Genomic DNA, 23,218 nt, shown 5'->3' with positions numbered 1-23,218 from the left:
CTTATGCATAAAAGTCACCAAGTGTGGAGAAAAATGGAAGATTAGGAAACTTTAAAAAGTAACAAAGAGCCACAAAGCAAACAATAAGAGGAGATAGGTTACGAAAATAAACTAGCATAACCCGTAAAACCAGATAGAAGAAGTTGTTATAGTTATGTAATACCAAAAAGTCAGAGCTTGAATTCATGGTGCCATTACTTGAGGTGAGTAGCACCAGTTTTGAAAAGCAAATAGGTCCTGTCAGGATTTCTGCTTGAGGTTGCTTATGTAATTAGGCATATGTCCATGGGGCAATGAAAAGAAGTCAGGTTTAAGTGGAGCAGTCATGGTTGGAGTGGACAAAATTAGAGTGGGGAACTGAGGCTTTGGCTCAAGAGGCTTCAATAAGAGAGGTGAAGAATAAGTTGCGGTTTCAGTCAAATTTTTATTTCTTTCTTTATTAGTGCTTTTCTAGAGTAGTGAGATTATAGCACAGGGTGGTGGTATGCTCCTCATGCAATTCCACTGAAACAGCAATTTCAGCTGCTCTTGTAAATGTAAGTTGTGTTTCAATTCATAACTGTTTTTGAATAATTTCTTGTAAAATTTCATAAACTAGGTGATCTCCTTGTGTATCACTGAGTCCTTTACCAAATTGACGATGCTCAGACAATCGCTTCAATTCAGCCATGTATGTTGAAGTTGTCTCCCTTTCTTCTTCAATCCACTTATGAAACCTGAAGCGTTCTGCAATCAACAATAACTTCAGTTCTAAATGTTCCTGCATTACTTTGACAATATCAGCAAAGCTCATTTCTGCTGATTTGGTTGGAGCAGTCAAACTCAAAAGCAAACTATGACTTTAAAAACAATGCACTTAAGAAGATTGGTACTTGTTCCTCAATGGATATTTAATTTGCTTCAAATTATTGCTAAATTAGCTCAGTTCAAGTTATATTTTGTGTAATCAAACTTGCCTATTTTTCTGACATAGTCAGCCATTTCTGTTTTTTTAATATGCTGTATAAACAAGATTACTCAGATAGTTTTGAAATATTAATTACACAACAGGCAGGTAGTTGTGTGACTGTCAGGAGAGGGAAAGGGATAGGCAGCCAGTGCAGTCTACACCTGTGGCCATTTCCCTCAATAACAAGTATACCACTTTGGATACTGTTGGGGGTGGGGGCTAGGGAAACAATCTACCTGCGAAAACCTACAGCGACCACATCTCTGGCGCAAACTCTAGCTCAGTGGCTCAGAAGGGAAAAGAGGGAGAAGGGGAAAGCGATGGTGTTAGGGGATTCAGTAGCTAGGGAAACAGACAGAAGATTCTAGGCACGTGAAAAGAACTACTGGATGGTCTGTTGCCTCCTAGGTCAGAACATCTCAGATCTGGTCCATAGCATTCCTAAATGGAAGGGTTAGCAGCTAGATGTTGTGATACACATTGCTACAAAAAGCATAGCTATCAAAAGCAATACAGTTCTGAAGGGTGAATATTTGGAGCTAAGTAGGAAGCTGAAAAGTAGGACCTTAATTAGGGGTAGTATCTTCTGGATTGCTGCCTTTGCAATGTGCCAGTGAGGGTAAGAGTAGGTAATATATCTGATGAATGTGTAGGTGAAGAATTGGTGCAGTGGGAAGGTTTTCAGACTTGTGGAACTTTGGGAACTCTTCTGAAGAAGGTGTGACATGTACAAAAGGGATAGGTTACACCTGAAATTGAGGGAACCAATATTCTTTGCTGGCAGATTTGCTGGAGCAGTTGGAGAGGGTTTAAATACTTTGTCAGGGAGATTAGAAACAGAATGATAGATCAGAGGATGGAGCTGTCGGTGTAAAGGTAGATGCAATGAGTAAAGAAACAATGAAGAAGGATAGGTAGTGGATATGGTATAATTTCAATCAGTTGGATGGGTTGAAATGTTTCTACTTTAATGTGAGAATTATCAGGAACAAGAGTGATGAACATAGAATGTAGATCAGTATATGGAACTATGATGTTGTAGCCATCACGGAGACTTGGCTGTTATGAAGGCAGGAATAGTTGCAGATGTTCTGGGGTTTAGATGTTTCTAAAGGGACAAAGAGAGAGGCAGAAGAGATGGGGTAGTGGCAGTGCTAATCAGAAGTAGTATCACAGCTGCCAAAAGTGAGGATGTCTCCTGATTCATTGTGGGTTGAAGTCAGAAACAGGAAAGGATCAATCACTCTATTGGGAGAATTCTATAGACTCCCCATAAGCAACAGAGACAATAAGGAGCAGATCGGGAAGCAGATTTTGAAAGTTGCAAAAATAACAGAGCTGTTGTCATGAATGACTTCAACCTCCCTAATATTGATTGGCACCTGCTTAATGCAAAAGGTTTAGAAGGGGCAGAATTTGTCAAATGTGTCCTTGAACGATTTTTGACACAATCTGTGGAGAAGCTGACTAGAAGTGAGGCCATACCGTACCTAGAATTAGGGAATTAATTAGATTGGGTGAAGATCTCTCGATGGATGACAACTTCAGAGACAGTGACTGCAGCTCCCTGACATTTAGACAGGGATAGGGATGAAGCAGGCAGTAGCCTTGGATAGGGATAGAAGCAGAAAGTAAGGAAAGGCATTTATTGAAAAACATGAATTATGATGCTAGGAGGCAGGATATTGGGAGCATGTATTGGAATGGATGTACTCAGGGAAATGCACAGTGGAAATGTGGAAGTTGTTTAGTAAGCACTTGTATGGGGTTCTGGATAGATCTGTCCCACTGAGACAGACAAACAGTGGTAGGGTGAAGAAGCCATGGCTGACATGAGATCTGGAACATCTAGTCAAGAGGAAAAAAGAAGCATACTTAACTTTTAGGAAGCAAGAATCAGACAGAATTGTTGAGAAATATAAGGTAGCCTGGAAGAAGCTTAACAGGGGAATTAGGAGAGCTACAGCGAACATGAGAAGGCTGTGGTGAGTAGGATTTAGGAAATGCCCAAGGCATTCCACACACATGTGAAGAACAGAAGAATAGGACCAATCAGGGATAAAAAGAAATGTGCCTGGAGTTGGAGGAGATAGGGGAGGTCCTCAATGAATACTTTGCATTCATCATTGAGAGGGACCCTGACAGCATAAAACAGGCTGATATGATGAAACATATTTACGTTAAGAAAAAAAATACACTGTAATTAAAAAAAACATTTGGATAGAGAAGTCCCCAGGACTGGATGGGATAGATGCAGGTTATTACAGGAAGCAAGAGAAAAGATTGCTGTGCTTTCAGTGATGATCTTTGCATCCTTACTGGCTACAGGTATTGTACCAGAAGATTGGAGGGTATTAAATGTTGTTCCTTTGTTCAAGAAAGGTAATAGAGATAATCCTGGGAATTACACGCCAGTGAGTCTTACATCAGAGGTGGGCAAACTATTGGAGACAGGAATTATGAGCACTTGGAGAAGCATAGTCTGTTTAGGAATATACAGCATGCCTTTGTGAGGGGCAGGTCATGCCTTCAAGGAAGTGACAGAACAAATTGAAGATAGAGCAGTGGGTGTGGTGTGTATGAAATTTAGTTTTGACAAGGTTCCCCTTGGATTGTTCTTTCATAAAGTCAGAATGCATGGGATCCAGGGAAACTCAGAATTGACTTGCCCCCAGAGGCAGAGGATAGATAAAGAGTATTCTGCCTGGAGCTTGGTGACCAGTGGTGTTCCACAGGGATCTCTTCTAAGACCTCTGCTCTTTGTGTGGAGGTGTGGGTTAATAAGTTTGTGGATGACAGAAAGGTTGGTGGTGCTGTGGATAGTGTAAACAGCTGCTGTAGGTTACACCAGGACATTGATCAGTAAGAGAGCTGGGCTGAGAAGTGGCAGATGGATTTCAATCTGAAGAAGTGTGAAGTAATGCATTTTGGAAGTTGAACTTGAAGGCCGGGAACAGTGTTAGTGGCAGGACTTATAGCAGTGTGGATGATCAGACGAGTCTTGAGATCTATATCCATAAATTCCTTAAAGTTGCTTCACAAGATGACATGGTGGTTAAGAAGGTGTAAGGTGTTTTGGCCTCCATTAGTTGGAGGAATGAATTCAAGAGCCATGAAGTAATGTTGCAGCTCTATAAAACTCTGGTTAGACTATACACGGAATGCTATTGTTCAATTCTGGTCACCTGATTCTAGAAAGGATGTACAAACTTTAGAGAAGGTGCAGAGGAAACTTAACAGGGTGCTTCCTGGATTAGAGAGCATGTCTTATGATGATATATTGAGTGAGCTAGCGCTTTTCTCTTTGGAGCAAAGGAGGATGAGAGGTGACTCGATGGAGGTGTACAAGACAATAAGATGCATAGGTAGACAGATAGTGGACAGCCAGCAGATTTTCCCCAGGGAGGAAATGGCTAATACGAGAGGGCATTATTTTAAGGTGATTAGAAGAAAGTATAGGGGGTGCCAAAGATAGCTTTTTTAGAGTGGTGTATAAGTGGAACATGCTGTCAGAGATAGTGATAGAGGCAGATGCATTAGGGACAGTGAAGAGACTCTTAGGCAGGCACATGAATGAAAGAAAAATGGAGGGCCATTGAGGAAGGAAGAGCTAAATTCATTTTCAAGGAGGTTAAAAAAAGTCAGCACATTGTGGGTTAAATGACCTGTACTGTGCTTCAATGTTCTGAAAAAAAGTGGATAAAATGAATGAACATAGGTCCCTTTGGAGATAAGAAGGAATTAATATTGGGTAATGTGGAAATGGCCAAGGCTTTAAACAACTATCTTGTGTCAGTTTTCACAGTGGAGGCCATGGCATGTCTAAAATGTCAAAGAGATGTTATGGAAGTGATGGGAAGTGAAGACATCTGTAAGGAGACAGTACTGAGCGAGTTTGTGGGCTTACCGGTAGACAAGTACCCTGGTCCTGATGGAACTGAAAGAAATAGCGGAATTTATAGTAGATGTGCCTGTGGTAAGTTATCAAAATTCTCTGGGCCAAGGGGATTGGAAGATAGCAAATGTCAGACCGTTGTTTAAAAGAAAAGTCATGCAACTACAGGCCAGTTAGCTTATCTTCCGTAGCTCGAAAATGCTTGAAGCTATTATTGTCAAAGAAATAGCACGGCATCTGGACAGAAATGTTTTTTTTCAGGCAGACACAGCATGGATTCAAGAAGAGTTGGTCCGGTTTGACAAACTTCAAGGATATAACAAGCACAGTGGATAAAGGAGAACAGGTGGGTGCTGTATAGTTGGATTTCTAGGAGGCATTTGATAAGGTGCTGCATGAAAGTCTATCTGAAAGATAAGGATGTGTGGAGTTAGGGGTAATGTATTAGCACAATATAGAATTGGCTAACCAATAGAAGCAGAGAAGTGGAATAAGTGTGTGTTTCTCTGGTTGGCAATCAGTGGTAAGCTGAATGCCACAGGGGTCAGCGTTCAGTCCGTATATATTAATGAGAGACATGGGATAAATGGGTGTGTCTCTGGTTGGCAATCAGTGCCTAGCAGAGTGCGAAAGGGGTCAGTGCTGGGCCTGTATCTGGTCATCACATACTTTAGCGATTCGGAACAGTATGCTGATGACACTAAATTAAGTGGAAAAGCAAATTGTGCAGAGAAATCAGAGGTAACTTAAGTCATTTGCAGGGATCTGGCAGCTGGAGTACAATGTTGGTAAATGTGAGGTCATCTTCTTTGGAAGCAAAAATAGAAGATCAGGTTATTATCTAAAAAGTAAAAAAATTATAGCATGCTATTGTGCAGACGGACTTGGGAATCTTTGTTCATGAATCACAAAAAATTGCATGTGCAACAGGTTATCAAGAAGGCAAATGGAATGTTGGCCTTCATTGTTAGAGGAACTGAATTTAAGAGCAGGAAGGATATGCTGCAACTGAAGGGGGTATTGGTGAGGCTGCACCTGGAGTACTGTGTGCATTTCTAGTCTCATTTGAGAAAAAGCTTCAGAGGTGGTGCAGAGGAGGTTCATCCGGTTGATTCTGGAGACGAGGGGGATTAGCCCATGAGGAGAGAATGAGTTACCTGTAATTCAGAAGAATGAAGGAATCTTATTGAAATGTATAAGTTTATAAAAGGGATAGATAAGATAGAGGCAGGCAAATTGTTTCCACTTGTAGCTGAGAGTAGAGGAAACTAGGAGATGTTGCCTCAAGATTTGGGGAGTTGAGTTAGGACTACGATAAGAAGGAACTGCATTTCCTAGAGTTTAGAAAATCCGTAGAATTATCAGTCGAGGGAAGCAGTAGAGGTTACCTCATTAAACATATGCAAGATATATTTAAATATATTTTTACATAGTAGGGAAATTAAAGATTATGGAGGTGGAGTTGAGTGCAGTCATGACATTATTGAATGGTGGAGCAGGCTTAATGCGCTAAATGGGCTACTTCTACTCCTATTTCTTATTGCGATACAAAGCAGAATTGCCCTTCTGGTCCTTCGAGCCACGCCGCCCAACAATCCCCCGATTCAGTCCTAGTCTAATCACAGGACAATTTACAATGACCAACCAGTATGTCTTTGGTCTGTGGGAGGAAACCAGAGCACCCGGTGGAAACCTACATGGACACGAGAAGAATGGACAAACCCCATTCAGACCAGATAACTTAACTCTCAGGAAATATATATTCTATCCATTACTGTCTGATATCACTTCATCTTTTCATTTGGTATAACTTTCAATCATCTGCTTCCTTCATGAAGCAATTAAAGATGAAGCTCATGAAATAAGCAGTGACGGGAATTGAACCTGGGTCGTCTGTACTGTAAAGTGTTGCGCTAACTGCTACACTACCGTGCTGCCCCATTATGCTGTTACCACACATGGAGTATCATGAGCAAATCTGGGTAGTGCACCTTTTCAAAGTATGTATTTTTTTTGCAAGGAGGGCAGGGGCGGCGCTAAGGTGGTGCGAGCTGGTGCTATAGCACCAGCAGAAATTACAATAGCAACACCATAGCACCACCAAGAAATTAACTGAAAATTGTCCACTCAACACTTCTGCTTATTTGTCCATTGTCAATGTCTTGCCGTTGCTGTCCTCAGGTCAGTTAAGCTGATCTAATATCAGTTAAGGTGGTGATGTCACACACTCTCACTTACTCGAGAGATTGATAGTATACATTCAGGCGCAGATCCATGGTCTCGCGAGATTCATGGATCTCACACACACACACACACACACACACACACACACACACACACACACACATTGTGCTTTTACAAGCTAGCATGGGCCTGGCACGTGCATTATTTTGGCCGGCTTGAAAAATGGATCGAGTTTTAATGAGAAAACGACTTCATCCAGAGGAATCTGTGGTGTCTCAGCCCGAGCCTGTCGTAACTGAAAGTGACATGCAGAAAGAAGTAAGTGGGGATGAGGACGACAGCAGTTCATTGAAGGAGTGTGAGGGCGAAGTAGAGGAACAAGAAATGGAGCGGGATTCGGAAGAGAACATGGATGAAGCTGCTCTTAGTGCTAGTGGGAATACTGTTAGTAATGTTAGCCAGCAGCCTGAGGAAGGACCCCATCAGCCAGCATTGAAAAAGTACCCTTTGCTGCTCGCAACAGTTTGGCAAACAGCAAAGAAGTTTTATTCGTGGCTGGTTTGACTGGCTGGAATATTCGATCACGAAAGATACTACGTTCTGCTTCGCATGCAGGCATTTCCTGTGTGGAGGATATGGTTTCCATTCTGAGTCTACCTTCACTGTCACCGGTTACCGCAACTGACGGAAAGCTACAACAGCTTTCAAAACCCACCATGTAAGTGCAGCTCATAAGTTTGCTATGGAGGCATGGGCCGAATTCAGATTGAGAAAACAGGACGGTTCAAAATTGGGAAATATGTTTGATAAAGGACATGCAAAGATTGTCCAAGAAAATCTTGAGTATATGAGAGCAGTGGTTGAGTCTCTACGCTATACTGCGTGCCAAGGCATTGCCCAGCGAGGACACCGGGAGGATGATGGATCTGGCAATAGGGGAAACCTTGATGAGTTGCTCAGTGTATTTGGACAATTTGATAAGACTGTAGCTAAAAAAAATAGAGGACAATCCTGGAAATGCAAAAAACACCCATCTCGTTATCCAGAATGAAATTATGGGTACTATGGCAGATATGGTCAGATGTCAAATAAGTGCAGAAATCAAGGAGGCTGGATATTTTGCCAACATGGTGGATGAAAGTAAAGACTTGAGTAAAAAGGAGCAAATATCAGTGGCGGTGCAGTATTTGAATAACGAAACAGTGCTTGAAGAATTCTTACACTTCACTCCAGCAGAAAGGTTGGACGCAGAGTTGCTTCTTAAAAACATGAAACAGACACTCGCCCAGTGTGTTATTGATAAGAACACGTGTATAGGTCAGTGTTATGATGGGGCGGCAGTGATGTCCGGGTGCAATAACGTGGTACAAGAGTGGTTCAGGAAAGAGGTCCCGCAGGCATTATGTATACACTGCCATGCTCACAGACTTAATCTTGCTTTAGTGGATGTTGTGAGCAATGTACCACAAGCGGGCGGGTGAGTTTTTTGAAACTGTGCAGCTGCTTTACAACTTATTTTCAAACTCTATTGCCCACGACCTTTTCATGAAGAAACAGAGAGAACTGGAATCAACTGCACAGCCTGTGGAGTTGAAGAAATTGTCAGATACATGCTGGGCATGGCAGTATACAGTTTTGTGGCCTATAAGGAAATCACTCCCTGCCATTCTAGCTACACTACAGGATATTATGGGTCAACCAAATGCATGGAGGAAAACGGAGGCCAGAGCTGTAAATGGACTGATTGACGAGCAGTTTCCTTTACTCCTCACTCTGTTTGAGAATTTATTCCGAGTCACCAAGTTCATGTCCGACCAGCTACAATCTCCCAGTTTGGAGCTTTCATCCGCTGTGGACTTGGTTCAGTCTGTTATCAATGCACTCTCAGCAAAACGGGGAGGAATCATGGAGTGAAATTCAGGCAAGAGCTTGGGACCTGTGCATTAAGGCCGGTATACAGAGCAGACCACATGAAAGGAGACAGGCCCAGCTACCCCACCGTCTACATGATTTTGTTGTTGAGGCCTAAACTGAACGCACACCTGTCACGTCCTCTGATGACCTTTGCAAGCACTGTTTCTATCCGGTTATAGACAGACTTCTGTCTGAAATGAAAAAATGGTTCTTAATTGAGACTGGGGGTGTTCTATAGACAATAGACAATAGGTGCAGAAGTAGACCATTCGGCCCTTTGAGCCTGCACCGACATTCTGAGATCATGGCTGATCATCTTCTATCAACACCCGGTTCCTGCCTTGTCCCCATAACCCTTGATTCCCCTATCCATAAGATACCTATCTAGCTCCTTCTTGAAAGCATCCAGAGAATTGGCCTCCACTGCCTTCTGAGGCAGCGCGTTCCACACCTCCACAACTCTCTGGGAGAAGAAGTTCCTCCTCAACTCTGTCCTAAATGACCTACCCCTTATTCTTAAACCATGCCCTCTGGTACTGGACTCTCCCAGCATCTGGAACATATTTCCTGCCTCTATCTTGTCCAATCCCTTAATAATCTTATATGTCTCAATCAGATCCCCCGTCAATCTCCTTATTTCCAGCGTGTACAAGCTCAGTCTCTCTAACCTCTCTACGTAAGACAGTCCGGACATCCCAGGAATTAACCTAGTGAACCTACGCTGCAACTCCTCCACAGCCAAGATGTCCTTCCTTAACCCTGGAGACCAAAACTGCACACAATACTCCAGGTGTGGTCTCACCAGGGCCCTGTACAAATGCAAAAGGATTTCCTTGCTCTTGTACTCAATTCCCTTTCCATTAGCCTTCTTCACTGCCTGCTGCACTTGCTCATTCACCTTCAGAGACTGATGAACAAGTACTCCTAGATCTCTTTGTATTTCACCCTTAACTAACTCCACACCATTCAGATAATAATCTGCCTTTCTGTTCTTGATCCCAAAGTGAATAACCTCATACTTATTCACATTAAACGCCATCTGTCAAGTTTCTGCCCACTCACCCAGCCTATCCAAGTCACCTTGAATTCTCCTAACATCCTCATCACATGTCACACTGCCACCCAGCTTAGTATCATCAGCAAACTTACTGATGTTATTCACAATGCCTTCCTCTAAGTCATTGACGTAAATTGAAAACAGCTGTGGTCCCAATACCGAGCCCTGCGGCACCCCACTAGTTACCACCTGCCATTCCAAGAAACACCAATTCACTGCTACCCTTTGCTTTCTATCTGCCAACCAGTTTTCTATCCATGTCAATATCCTCCCCCCAATGCCATGAGCTCTGATTTTACCCAACAATCTCCTATGTGGTACCTTATCAAATGCCTTCTGAAAGTCAAGGTACACCACACCCACTGGATCTTCCACGCCTATCTTCCTGGTTACATCCTCGAAAAACTCCAATAGATTAGTCAAGCATGATTGCCCTTGGTAAATCCATGCTGGCTCGGCCCAATCCTATCACTGCTATCAAGATATGCCGCTATTTCATCTTTAATAATGGACTCTAGCATCTTCCCCACTACTGATGTTAGGCTAACAGGGCGATAGTTCTCTGTTTTCTCCCTCCCTCCTTTCTTAAAAAGTGGGATAACATTAGCCATTCGCCAATCCTCAGGAACTGATCCTGAATCTAAGGAACATTGGAAAATGATCACCAATGCATCTGCAATTTCCAGAGCCACCTCCTTTAGTACCCTAGGATGCAGACCATCTGGACCTGGGGATTTGTTAGTCTTCAGTCCCATCAGTCTACTCATCACCGTTTCCTTCCTGATGTCAATCTGTTTCAGTTCTTCTGTTACCCTATGTCCTTGGCCCATCCATACATCTGGGAGATTGCTTGTGTCTTCCCTAGTGAAGACAGATCCAAAGTACTTATTAAATTTGTCTGCCATTTCTCTGTTTCCCATAACAATTTCAACATTGTTCTTAACTATCTTCCTTCTCTTCACATACTTAAAAAAACTTTTGCTATCCTCCTTTATATTCCTAGCTAGCTTGCATTCATACCTCAATTTTTTCTCCCCATATTGCCTTTTTAGTTAAGTTCTGTTGCTCCTTAAAAATTTCCCAATCATCCATCTTCCCACTCTCCTTAGCTCTGTTATACTTCTTTTTTAATGCTATGCTATCTCTGACTTCCTTTGTCAACCACTGTGGCCACTTTCCCCCCTTTGAATCCTTCCTTCTCCGGGGGATGAACTGATTTTGCACCTTGAGCATTATTCCCAAGAATACCTGCCATTGCTGTTCCACTATCTTTTCTGCAAGGATATCTGACCAGTCAACTTTGGCCAGCTCCTCCCTCATGGCTCCATAGTCTCCTTTGTTCAACTGCAATACTGACACTTCTGATCTGCCCATTTTCCCTCTCAACTTGCAGATAAAAACTTAGCATATTATGCTCACTACCTCCCAATGGCTCCTTTACTTCAAGATCACATATCAAATCCTGTTCATTGCACAACACTAAATCCAGAATAGCCTTATCCCTGGTCGGCTCTCGTACGAGCTGCTCCAAAAATTCACCACGTAGGCACTCTACAAACTCCCTATCCTGGGGTCCAGTACCAACCGAATTTTCCCAGTTCACCTACATGTTGAAATCCCCCATAACTACTGCAACATTTCCTTTGCCACATGCCATTGTTAACTCCCTATTCAACTTGCACCCAATATCCATGTTACTGTTTGGGGGTCTGTAGATAACAACCATTAGGGTCTTTTTGCCCTTACTGTTCCTCAGTTCTATCCACACTGACTCTACTTCTCCTGATTCTATGTCCCCCCTTGCAAGGGACTGAATCTCATTCCTCACCAACAGGGCCACCCCACCCCTGGGACTTATGTTTGGGACTCATGTTTGAGACTCAGCATTGAGTCCCAAACATAAGTTCTTCCTAGACAAGAATTGTCTTTGGCCAATGGCCCAATACTATGGAGTGATTGAAGTGAATCTGACTGCAGAGCTACATCAGGTTCAGCATCTGCTGGAAACAAAACAAAAGCAAGGACAGACAGTGAATAACACAGTGGAATTTCTAGCTCTAATGAGACCCGACCGCGATGCATTTATAGATTTATACAAACTAATCTGCATATCACTGACTCTACCTGTGACACCTGCCTCATGCAAATGGAGTTTCTCTTGCTTCAGACTCAAACTACCTCAGGAACAGAAGCGGCGATGCTCAGAACAGCAACTTGGCTCTGTTGGCCATAAACAGCTGGAGGACCAAAGCACTTGACATCCAGAAAATCATTGGTGCTTTCGCCACCAATCACAGCAACAGATGGATTGTGCTTCTCTGAAAACATTAATGGTGAGTGCAGTTGCTTTTTTTTAAAAATTTGGGTCAAATGCTGATTGTTATTATTATCATTTTGTGGTGGATACCCCATTGTCCCTATGTTTCCTGCAAATCCTAAAATATTACATTTACTGCTATTAAGCTTGCTTAATTTTTGCTTAGACTTCCAAGCAGTGACTCTGTTGATTTTTGTTTTAAATTCAGTAGCCGAATTAATTGAGGTATTGCATGGTCAGAGTACGATTTGTCCAACTCCTGGTAAAGCCTTGCATCTGTGTTTGCCTTATTTGGCTTTAATAACGGTGTATCTTTTGGCATTGTCCAGTGGATATTGTGGGTTAGTGCTGTGTTTTTCAGTTGAAAAGCACGCATTTGACGCTGATTGCGGGATTGGTGCGTGATTCACGTTGTGCGCTGTTGCTTGGATGTTCTGTTTGTTTGTTTGTTTATGCTCGGTGTAGCCCAGGTTGTCTCCGATGCTGTTGACACTGTAACAGTTCACTTCTATATTAGATCTATCAATTGCTGTTGCTTGTGAACCAACAGAGGCATTTATAGTAAGCACATAATGCTTGAAACTGACTTTTGAACGCCATGCACCTGGCCTTGCAAATACATATTACCATACAGTACATCCCTCAGCACCATCACTGAATAATTCAGCCCCACCGTAGCACCAGCAAGAAAAAATCTCTGGCGCTGCCACTGAAAGAGGGCAATGTATATTTGCCAAAATGAAACCTAACTCCATGAATTAAGTTGTGAAATGATATGTATCTGTTAAATAGGGGCCGTGGACAATTCTGATTTGATGGAGAATGGACATGAAAGCACAGAGGAACATCTGGAGAAATTTCTGAAACGCCCGTTTGCTGCTGTTGTTACTGTGTGGTTGGGAATCTTTCGGAGGGTAGGCCTCAAAATCCCTGGCCTTGCCTGCTTTTGGCGACCGAGAAGGAGGTCGAATCGTTCGGACAGAGATGGTGCTCAGTACTCGGTGTCGGAGAGCTGATCAGAGCTTGAAGTTTTCGGATGACTCAGAGTTGGATTGTGGTCGGCATAGCAGGGAGAGTTTTTCCTTCTTCTCCCGTCTGCATGAGATGTGGGACATTTGAGAAACTTTGAACTTTACTGTACTCATGGACTTCTTCATCAAGTTATGGTATTGTTGCACTGTGGTAACTATATGTTATAATTATGTGGCTTTGTCAGTTTTTTCAGTCTTGGTCTGTCCTGTGTTTTGTGATATCACACCGGAGGAAATAATGTATCATTTCTTAATGCATGCATTACTAAATGACAATAAAAGAGGACTACGTGTCTTCATAATCTAATCTAAACATAATTGTACAAATTACCACAGCGCTTCCTAACAGTTTGAAATGTGATTTGATTGCAGTTTTTGTAATAGTAAAACAAATGTCTCGAGTAAGAAGCTATTACATCAATTCAGTGATTCTGGAATTGGGGGATGAAATAAAAATGAGAAACAGGCCTTTCAGGAATGAAGTCAAGAAAAAATCTATTAGAAATTTGAAACTGTCCTTCATAAATGCCAAATAATGCTAAGAAAATTGTTCACTTTAAGTCTGAATTGATAGATTTCTGTTAGTTGTAGCTGTTAAGAGATATGGGGAAGAGATGGATAAATGGAAATGGATCACCAGTCAGCCATGACCTTCTGAAATGCAGAAGAGGATGAATGACATAGCTCTGTTGCTAGATTTCTACATTTATTGGGATCTGGCATATGGTTAGCTGAGGTACATCTGTTCAGAATTTACAAGCTGATTTATCAATGTATGTGAGGGTTACATCCAAAATTGTGGACCGAAATGAAGAAGGTTAGACAATTATTTTCTGGCCCTTTGAGCTGTGCTGCCAGCAATCCCCTGTTTTAAACCTAGCCTAATCACAGGTCAATTTACAATGACCAATTATCCTACCAACTGGAATGTCTTTGGAGTGTGGGAGAAAGCTGGAGCACCTGGAGGAAACCTGTGTGGTCATGGGGTAGGGAGGGAGGGAACGCCGACTCAGAGCATGAGAGGCCTGCTTCGGCCATTTTCATGCCTTACAAGGCACAGTAGTCATTGGGAGAGCCGACAAACTTCTTGCAAGCAGCAGCAGGAAATCAATCGCGGTCACCTAAACTGTAAAGCATTGTAAGTCATTGGCAGAGTTAAGTCAGGAATTTCTCAGCAATAGTTTTGAGCAACAAACAATCTGCCAGAGGAGTTTGGTGGGTCAGACAGCCTCTGTGAAGGGAAAGGAATTGTCAAAGGAAGGGAAAGGAATTTTGGGTTCAAAACTTGCTTGAACCAAAACATTGACAGATCCAAAGCAACACATAAAAATGCTGGAGGAAATCAACAGGTAAGGCAGCATCTATGGAAATGAATAGCCAACATTTTGTGCTGAGACCCTTCTTCAGGAAGGAGGAAGATACCAGAATAAAAAGGTAGGGGGAAGGGGAAGGAGGCTAGCTGGAAGGTGACAGGTGAAGCCATGTGGGTGGGAAAGATCAAGGGCTGGAGAAGATCTACTTCCCCCCACAGATGCTGCTCAACCCACTGAGTTCTGCAGCAGATTGTTTGTTGTTCCAGATTCAGGCATCTACAGTCTATTATGTTTTCACTTCTGGACCTTTATGGTGATACCGAAACCCTGAGGTAGGTGAACAATTATGTCAGGACATGCGATATTTCCATCAAAAAAATCAGTTATGGTACAAACATACCAGAGTTCTTGGTACCTGCTATTTCTGCTAACCGGGCTTTAGGAGTTATGTTGTTTTAGTACTCAGTGCAAACTGAGATTAATCAAATCGATTCATGAGCTAAAAGGGTTAAACTGTGAAGAAAGGCTGTACAGACTGGGCTTGTGTACCTTTGAGTTTAGAAGTGCAAGGAATAAGTCAATTAAAAGAACTGAAAGAGCAGTTGGAGAGAAATTATTTCCTCGTGCTGTTATTCAAAACAAAGGACTGGGGCATAAAATAGACTTGGCTGCTCGAACATGAAGTTGGAAAAGATTCCTTCAAAGAAGAAACTGGACTAATAAGAAAATGACTTGAAAACTGGTTTGATTTTCTTATTAGGCAGAGTGTTAAATGCTACAGAGTTTGAAAAGCAGACACCTTAAACAAAAACGCACATTAATCATGTTCTAATTGAATTGCAGCAATCATACAAGGGGTTGACAGGTCCACTTCTGTTCCCATAATTCACTCACCCTTGTCTACCTTGTCAAATATTAATTTACCATACATGTATTTGACAGGCATGATCATTATATGCACATGTGGGCCATACTTGATATCCAATATACTTGTTATTCAGTTTCTGACTCCCAGTAAGGCATGTCATCAAAACTGCCATTTTACAGAATCTAATTTACCTCAAAATATTTAGCATATAATGCTATAAATATCATTCATTTTATTTCATGATTTTTTAATTTTGTTCTGAACCAATGTTATTAATCTTCCATAGAATTAATTTCTACAGTTAATAGAGCTGTTAGGGAGTGTTTAAACTAATTTGGCAGGCGGGTAGGATAGAGCGGAGGAAGAGGAAAACAGAAATACTCTAAGATAGTGAGCAGTAAAGATGTCAGGAAAGACAGGCAGGTGATGGGGCAAATTTGTAGCCATTAGGATGAGTTACAGTGCAATAAAGTTACAGTGAAATCAAAGCGAAATGTACCAAATGCTGGTCTTTAGGTGTTATACTTAAATGCACGCAGCATAAGGAATAAGGTGGATGATCTTGTCATACAGCTACAGATTGGCAGGTATGATATTGTGGCCATCACTGAGACCTGGCTAAAGGATGCATGTCTCTGCGAGCTGAACGTCCAAGGATACATGGTGTATCAGAAGGATAGGAAGGTAGGCAGAGGGGGAGGCGTTGCTTTACTGGTAAGAAATGATATTGAATCTTTAGAAAGAGGTGATATAGGATGGGAAGGTGCAGAATCTTTATGGGTTGAGCTAAGGAATAGCAGGGGTAAAAGGACCCTGATGGCAGTTATTTATAGGCCTTCAAACAGCTGCAGGGATGTGGACTACAAATTACAACAGGAAATAGAAGAAGCTTGTCAGAAGGGCAGTGTTATGATAATTGGGGGGGATTTTAACATGTGAGTAGATTGGGAAAATCAGGTCGGAACTGGATCTCAAGAGAGAGAATTTGTAGAATGTCTGTGAGATGGCTTTTTAGAACAGCTTGTGGTTGCGCCCACTAGGGGATCGGCTGTACTGGATTGGGTATTGTGTAATGAACCGGAGGTGATTAGAGAGATTGAGGTGAAAGAACCCTGAGGAGGCAGTGATCATAATATGATTGAGTTCACTGTGAAATTTGAAAAAGAGAAGCCGAAATCTGATGTGTTGGTATTTCAGTGGAGTAAAGGAAATTATAGTGGTATGAGAGAGGAACTGGCCAAAGTTGACTGGAAAGGGACACTGGTGGGATGGAAGTGAGGAAGGTGCAGGACAGGTATATTCCAAAAAAGAAGAAATTTTCGAATGGAAAAAGGATGCAACCGTGGCTGACAAGAGAAGTCAAAGCCAAAGTTAAAGCAAAGGAGAGGGCATAAAAAGGAAGCAAAAATTAGTGGGAAGACAGAGGATTGGGAAGTTTTTAAAATCTTACAAAAGGAAACTAAGGAGGTCATTAAGAGGGAAAAGATTAACTATGAAAGGAAGCTAGCAAATAATATCAAAGAGGATACTAAAAGCTTTTTCAAGTATATAGATGGTAAAAGATAGGTGAGAGTAGATATAGGACTGATAGAAAACGATGTTGGATAAATTGTAATGGGAGATAAGGAGATGGTGGAGGAACTGAAAGAGTATTTTGTATCAGTCTTCAGTGAGGAAGACATCAGCAGTATACCGGACCCTCAAGGGTGGCAGGGAAGAGAAGTGTGTGCAGTCACAATTATGATGGAGAAAGTACTCAGGAGGCTGAATAGTCTAAAGGTAGATAAATCTCCCGGACCAGGTGGAATGCACCTTCGTGTTCTGAAGGAAGTAGCTGTGGAGATTGTGGAGGCATTAGCAATGATCTTTCAAAAGTCGATAGATTCTGGCATGGTTCCGGAGGGCTGGAAGATTGCAAATGTCACTCCGCTATTTAAGAAGGGGGCAAGGTAGCAAAAACTAAATTATAGACCTGTTAGTTTGACATTGGTGGTTGGGAAGTTGTTGGAGTCGATTGTCAAGGATGAGGTTACAGAGTACCTCGAGGCATATGACAAGATAGGCAGAACTCAGCATGGATTCCTTAGAGGAAAATCCTGCCTGACAAACCTATTACAAGTTTTTGAGGAAATTACAAGTTGGCTAGACAAGGGAGATGCAGTGGATGTTGTATATTTGGATTTTCAGAAGGGCTTTGACAACGTGCCACACATGAGGCTACTTAACAAGATAAGAGCCCATGGAATTACAGGAAAGTTACATACGTGGATAGAGCGTTGGCTGATTGGCAGGAAACAGAGAGTGGGAATAAAGGGATCCTATTCTGGTTGGCTGCTGGTTACCAGTGGTGTTCCACAGGGGTCCATATTGGGGCCGCTTATTTTTACATTGTACATCAACAATTTGGATTATGGAATAGATGGCTTTGTGGCTGAGTTTGCTGATGATACGAAGATAGGCGGAGGGGCCGGTAGTGCTGGGAAAACAGAGAGTCTGCAGAGAGACCTGGATAGATTGGAAGAATGGGCAAAGAAGTGGCAAATGAAATACAATGTTGGAAAGTGTATGATTATGCACTTTGGCAGAAGAAATAAATGGGCAGACTATTATTTAAATGGGGGAAGAATTCAAAGTTCTGAGATGCAACAGGACTTGGGAGTCCTCGTGCACAATACCCTGAGGGTTAACCTCCAGGTTGAGTCGGTGGTGAAGAAGGCGAATACAATGTTGGCATTCATTTCTAGAGGAATAGAGTATAGGAGCACGGATGTGATTTTGAGGCTCTATAAGGCGCTACTGAGACCTTACTTGGAGTACTGTGGGCAGTTTTGGTCTCCTTATTTAAGAAAGGATGTGCTGACGTTGGAGAGGGTACAGAGAAGATTCACTAGAATGATTCCGAGAATGAGAGGGTTAACCTATGAGCAACATTTGTCCGCTCTTGGGTTGTATTCCTTGGAGTTTAGAAGAATGAGGGGAGACCTCATAGAAACATTTCGAATGTTGAAAGGCATGGACAGGGTAGATGTGACAAAGTTGTTTCCCACGATGGGGGAGTCTAGTACGAGAGGGCATGACTTAAGCATTGAAGGGCACCCATTCGGAACAGAGATGCGAAGAAATTTTTTTAGCCAGAGGGTGGTAAGTCTTTGAAATTTGTTGTCACGGGCAGCAGTAGAGGCCAAGTCATTGGGTGTACTTAAGGCAGAGGTTGATAGGTTTCTGAGTAGCCAGGGCATCAAAGGTTATGGTGAGAAGGCGGGGGAGTGGGACTACATGGGAGAATGGATCAGCTCATGATAAAATGGCAGAGCAGACTCGATGGGCCAAATGGCTGACTTCTGCTCCTTTGTCTTATGGTCTTATGGTCTTAATGTAAATAATTCAAAATGATAATTCACAGGTTCTTTAACATCTGTTATTTTAGTAGTAAAGTTAAAATAATATTTGTGAATGAATTTAATACAGCAATCAGATAATAAGATCGAAGCTTATGTTTTTATACGATCAACACACATCAAAGTTGCTGGTGAACGCAGCAGGCCAGGCAGCATCTCTAGGAAGAGGTACAGTCGATGTTTCAGGCCGAGACCCTTCGTCAGGACTAACTGAAGGAAGAGTGAATAAGAGATTTGAAAGTTGGAGGGGGAGGGGGAGATCCAAAATGATAGGAGAAGACAGGAGGGGGAGGGATGGAGCCAAGAGCTGGACAAGTGATTGGCAAAAGGGATACGAGAGGATCATGGGACAGGAGGTCTGGGAAGAAAGACAAGGAGGAGGGGGGAGCCCAGAGGATGGGCAAGGGGTATATTCAGAGGGACAGAGGGAGAAAAAGGAGAGCGAGAGAAAGAATGTGTGTATAAAAATAAGTAACAGATGGGGTACGAGGGGGAGGTGGGGCATTAGCGGAAGTTAGAGAAGTCGATGTTCATGCCATCAGGTTGGAGGCTACCCAAATGGAATATAAGGTGTTGTTCCTCCAACCTGAGTGTGGCTTCATCTTTACAGTAGAGGAGGCCGTGGATAGACATGTCAGAATGGGAATGGGATGAGGAATTAAAATGTGTGGCCACTGGGAGATCCTGATTACTCTGGCGGACAGAGTGTAGGTGTTCAGCAAAGCGGTCTCCCAGTCTGCGTCGGGTCTCGCCAATATATAAAAGGCCACATCGGGAGCACCGGACGCAGTATATCACCCCAGCCGACTCACAGGTGAAGTGTTGCTTCACCTGGAAGGACTGTTTGGGGCCCTGAATATTGGTAAGGGAGGAAGTGTAAGGGCATGTGTAGCACTTGTTCCGCTTACACGGATAAGTGCCAGGAGGGAGATCAGTGGGGAGGGATGGGGGGGGACGAATGGACAAGGGAGTTGCGTAGGGAGCGATCCCTGCGGAAAGCAGAGAGATGGGAGGAGGGAAAGATGTGCTCAGTGGTGAGATCCCGTTGGAGGTGGCGGAAGTTACGGAGAATAATATGTTGGACCCGAAGGCTGGTGGGGTGGTAGGTGAGGATCAGGGGAACCCTATTCCTAGTGGGGTGGTGGGAGGATGGAGTGAGAGCAGATGTACGTGAAATGGGGGAGATGCGTTTAAGAGCAGTGTTGATAGTGGAGGAAGGGAAGCCCCTTTCTTTAAAAAAGGAGGACATCTCCCTCGTCCTAGAATGAAAAGCCTCATCCTGAGAGCAGATGCAGCGGAGACGAAGGAATTGCGAGAAGGGGATGGCGTTTTTGCAAGAGACAGGGTGAGAAGAGAAATAGTCCAGATAGCTGTGAGAGTCAGTAGGCTTATAGCAGACATCAGTGGATAAGCTGTCTCCAGAGACAGAGACAGAAAGATCTAGAAAGGGGAGGGAGGTGTCGGAAATGGACCAGGTAAACTTGAGGGCAGGGTGAAAGTTGGAGGCAAAGTTAATAAAGTCAACAAGCTCTGCATGCATGCAGGAAGCAGCGCCAATGCAGTCGTCAATGTAGCGAAGGAAAAGTTGTTGGACAGATACCAGAATAGGCAGGGAACATAGATTGTTCCACAAGCCACCCCACCAGCCTCCGGGTCCAACATATTATTCTCCGTAACTTCTGCCACCTCCAACGGGATCCCACCACTAAGCACATCTTTCCCTCCCCCCATCTCTCTGCTTTCCGCAGGGATCGCTCCCTACGCGACTCCCTTGTCCATTCGTCCCCCCCATCCCTCCCCACTGATCTCCCTCCTGGCACTTATCCGTGTAAGCGGAACAAGTGCTACACATGCCCTTACACTTCCCCCCTTACCACCATTCAGGGCCCTAGACAGTCCTTCCAGGTGAGGCAACACTTCACCTGTGAGTCAGCTGGGGTGATATACTGCGTCCGGTGCTCGCGATGTGGCCTTTTATATAGTGGCGAGACCCGACGCAGACTGGGAAACCGCTTTGCTGAACACCTACGCTCTGTCTGCCAGAGTAAGCAGGATCTCCCGGTGGCCACACATTTTAATTCCACATCCCATTCCTATTCTGACATGTCTATCCACGGCCTCCTCTACTGTAAAGATGAAGCCACACTCAGGTTGGAGGAACAACACCTTATATTCCATCTGGGTAGCCTCCAACCTGATGGCATGAACATCGACTTCTCTAACTTCCGCTAATGTCCCACCTCCCCCTCGTACCCCATCTGTTACTTATTTTTATACACACATTCTTTCTCTCACTCTCCTTTTTCTCCCTCTGTCCCTCTGAATATACCCCTTGCCCATTCTCTGGTTCCCCCCCCCGCCTTGTCTTTCTCTCCGGACCTCCTGTCCCATGATCCTCTCGTATCCCTTTTGCCAATCACCTGTCCAGCTCTTGGCTCCATCCCTCCCCCTCCTGTCTTCTCCTATCATTTTGGATCGCCCCTCCCCCTCCAACTTTCAAATCTCTTACTCACTCTTCCTTCAGTTAGTCCTGACGAAGGGTCTCGGCCTGAAACGTCGACTGTACCTCTTCCTATAGATGCTGCCTGGCCTGCTGCATTCACCAGCAACTTTGATGTGTGTTGCTTGAATTTCCAGCATCTGCAGAATTCCTGTTGCTTTTATATGATGTTTTGTTTTATTTGAACTGTCCAATTGAATTTCTATTATTCTTGTTTCAGGTTCATATTGCACATGATTAAGATATTGAGAGTTTAAGATGATACACAAGTTGTCTTTGGTGATTGATTTCCCTTAATACTCTCAAATTGATGCAATATTATTTGTATTTTCATAAATGGAGTTAATGATGCAATTTATTTATCTTTTATAAGTTATCAGTTTTCCATATTCTGACCTGAAAGAACTTCCATAAAAAGCAAGGTTGATTTATTAAATTAATTATATGACAGAGACAAGTTATTGACCAGATCTGATACTTTATATTTTTATAAGTTTGGGCAGTCAATCATCTACTAACAGATGTTCTTTAAGCATCTGTCAATAGCAAGGACCCTCGGGTTTTCTGGTGGACATCTTACTTCAGAAGTCAATACCCTGCCATTTGTATGTCATCATCACCAAGCAGGTGTTTGATCATTTGAATTACTGATAAGACATCCTTTGGGATTTATGTATTGACATCATTTTGTCACCAGTCAATATTTTGATTGACATGTGTAAGTCAATAATCAGACAACAGGTGCAGTTAGCTAACCTGTCAATAGCCCTAGAGAATTTTGCAGCTGGCTTTAAGGTAATAGGCAGTGACTAATGTTTTGGAAACACAAAAAAGTGAATAGATAATGTTTCCTAAATGGAAATGATTTGCAAAGTGTAATGTTTGGAGGGCTGACGGAGCAGATACCCAGTCATTTATTCAATGGATACGGAAGTTGGCAAAGTAGCATTTTGTGAGTCTAACTATGGATTGCCAACTTTTTTTTTAAGTCTCTAAAGGGAAGAAAAGTTTGGTAGAAAATGAAGTATGAATAACTATTGTTGAAACTAATTCACTCTGGGATAGTGCAGTATGACATGGTCTAAAATTGAGTAGAATGAAAATAGCCACTGACCAGCATTTCTCTTAGCACTTTTTCTTGATGAGAATAACTAAGCACTACGAAACACTGAGCTGGGTAAGACAGAAGAATGATATTCCATATCATGATTTGACAATTTTGCCAGCTAGACCCAATGAGCTGAAAATAAAAACTTTACTACTGAAAGATAGGGATTTGCCATGCAATATTATGCCACTTTTTGACTGAGAATTTGACAGTAAAGCAATACAGAAATGAATAAATCTAAGCTGAAAGCCAATGCGACTCTGGAATGCAGTGGAATTAAATGGTGAGAGATCCCTCGGTTATTTGGTGGAGCATTCTCCTAATTTGATACATCTGATCTCTCTGTCCAGTGCGGTATGAAACTAGATTTCAAGAGTGCTCTGTGAAAGGCACACATGCACAGATGTCTCTCCCTGTGAGTTGGGGGCAATTCAAAACCTGCCATTTGTGTTCTGTTACTATCATCTCCCAACTTGAGACATCAAAAGTACTTAATTGGCTGTAAAATGGCCTGTAATCAGCACAAAGAGACAAATACTTTCTTTCTTTAACAGTACCAATAACAAAAGAAACATGAATCTAAAGAAGAAGTAGTGATTACTACTGTCTCCTCTAAGCTGCACTGTTGCACAGTAACCGAAATGCTCCCACACACATTCATACATAGCCTTTGTTGCCATGTAG

Source organism: Mobula birostris, chromosome 3, assembly GCF_030028105.1.
Source record: "Mobula birostris isolate sMobBir1 chromosome 3, sMobBir1.hap1, whole genome shotgun sequence".
In the NCBI taxonomy this organism is placed as follows: Eukaryota; Metazoa; Chordata; class Chondrichthyes; order Myliobatiformes; family Myliobatidae; genus Mobula; species Mobula birostris.
This window is presented reverse-complemented; position numbering follows the sequence as displayed.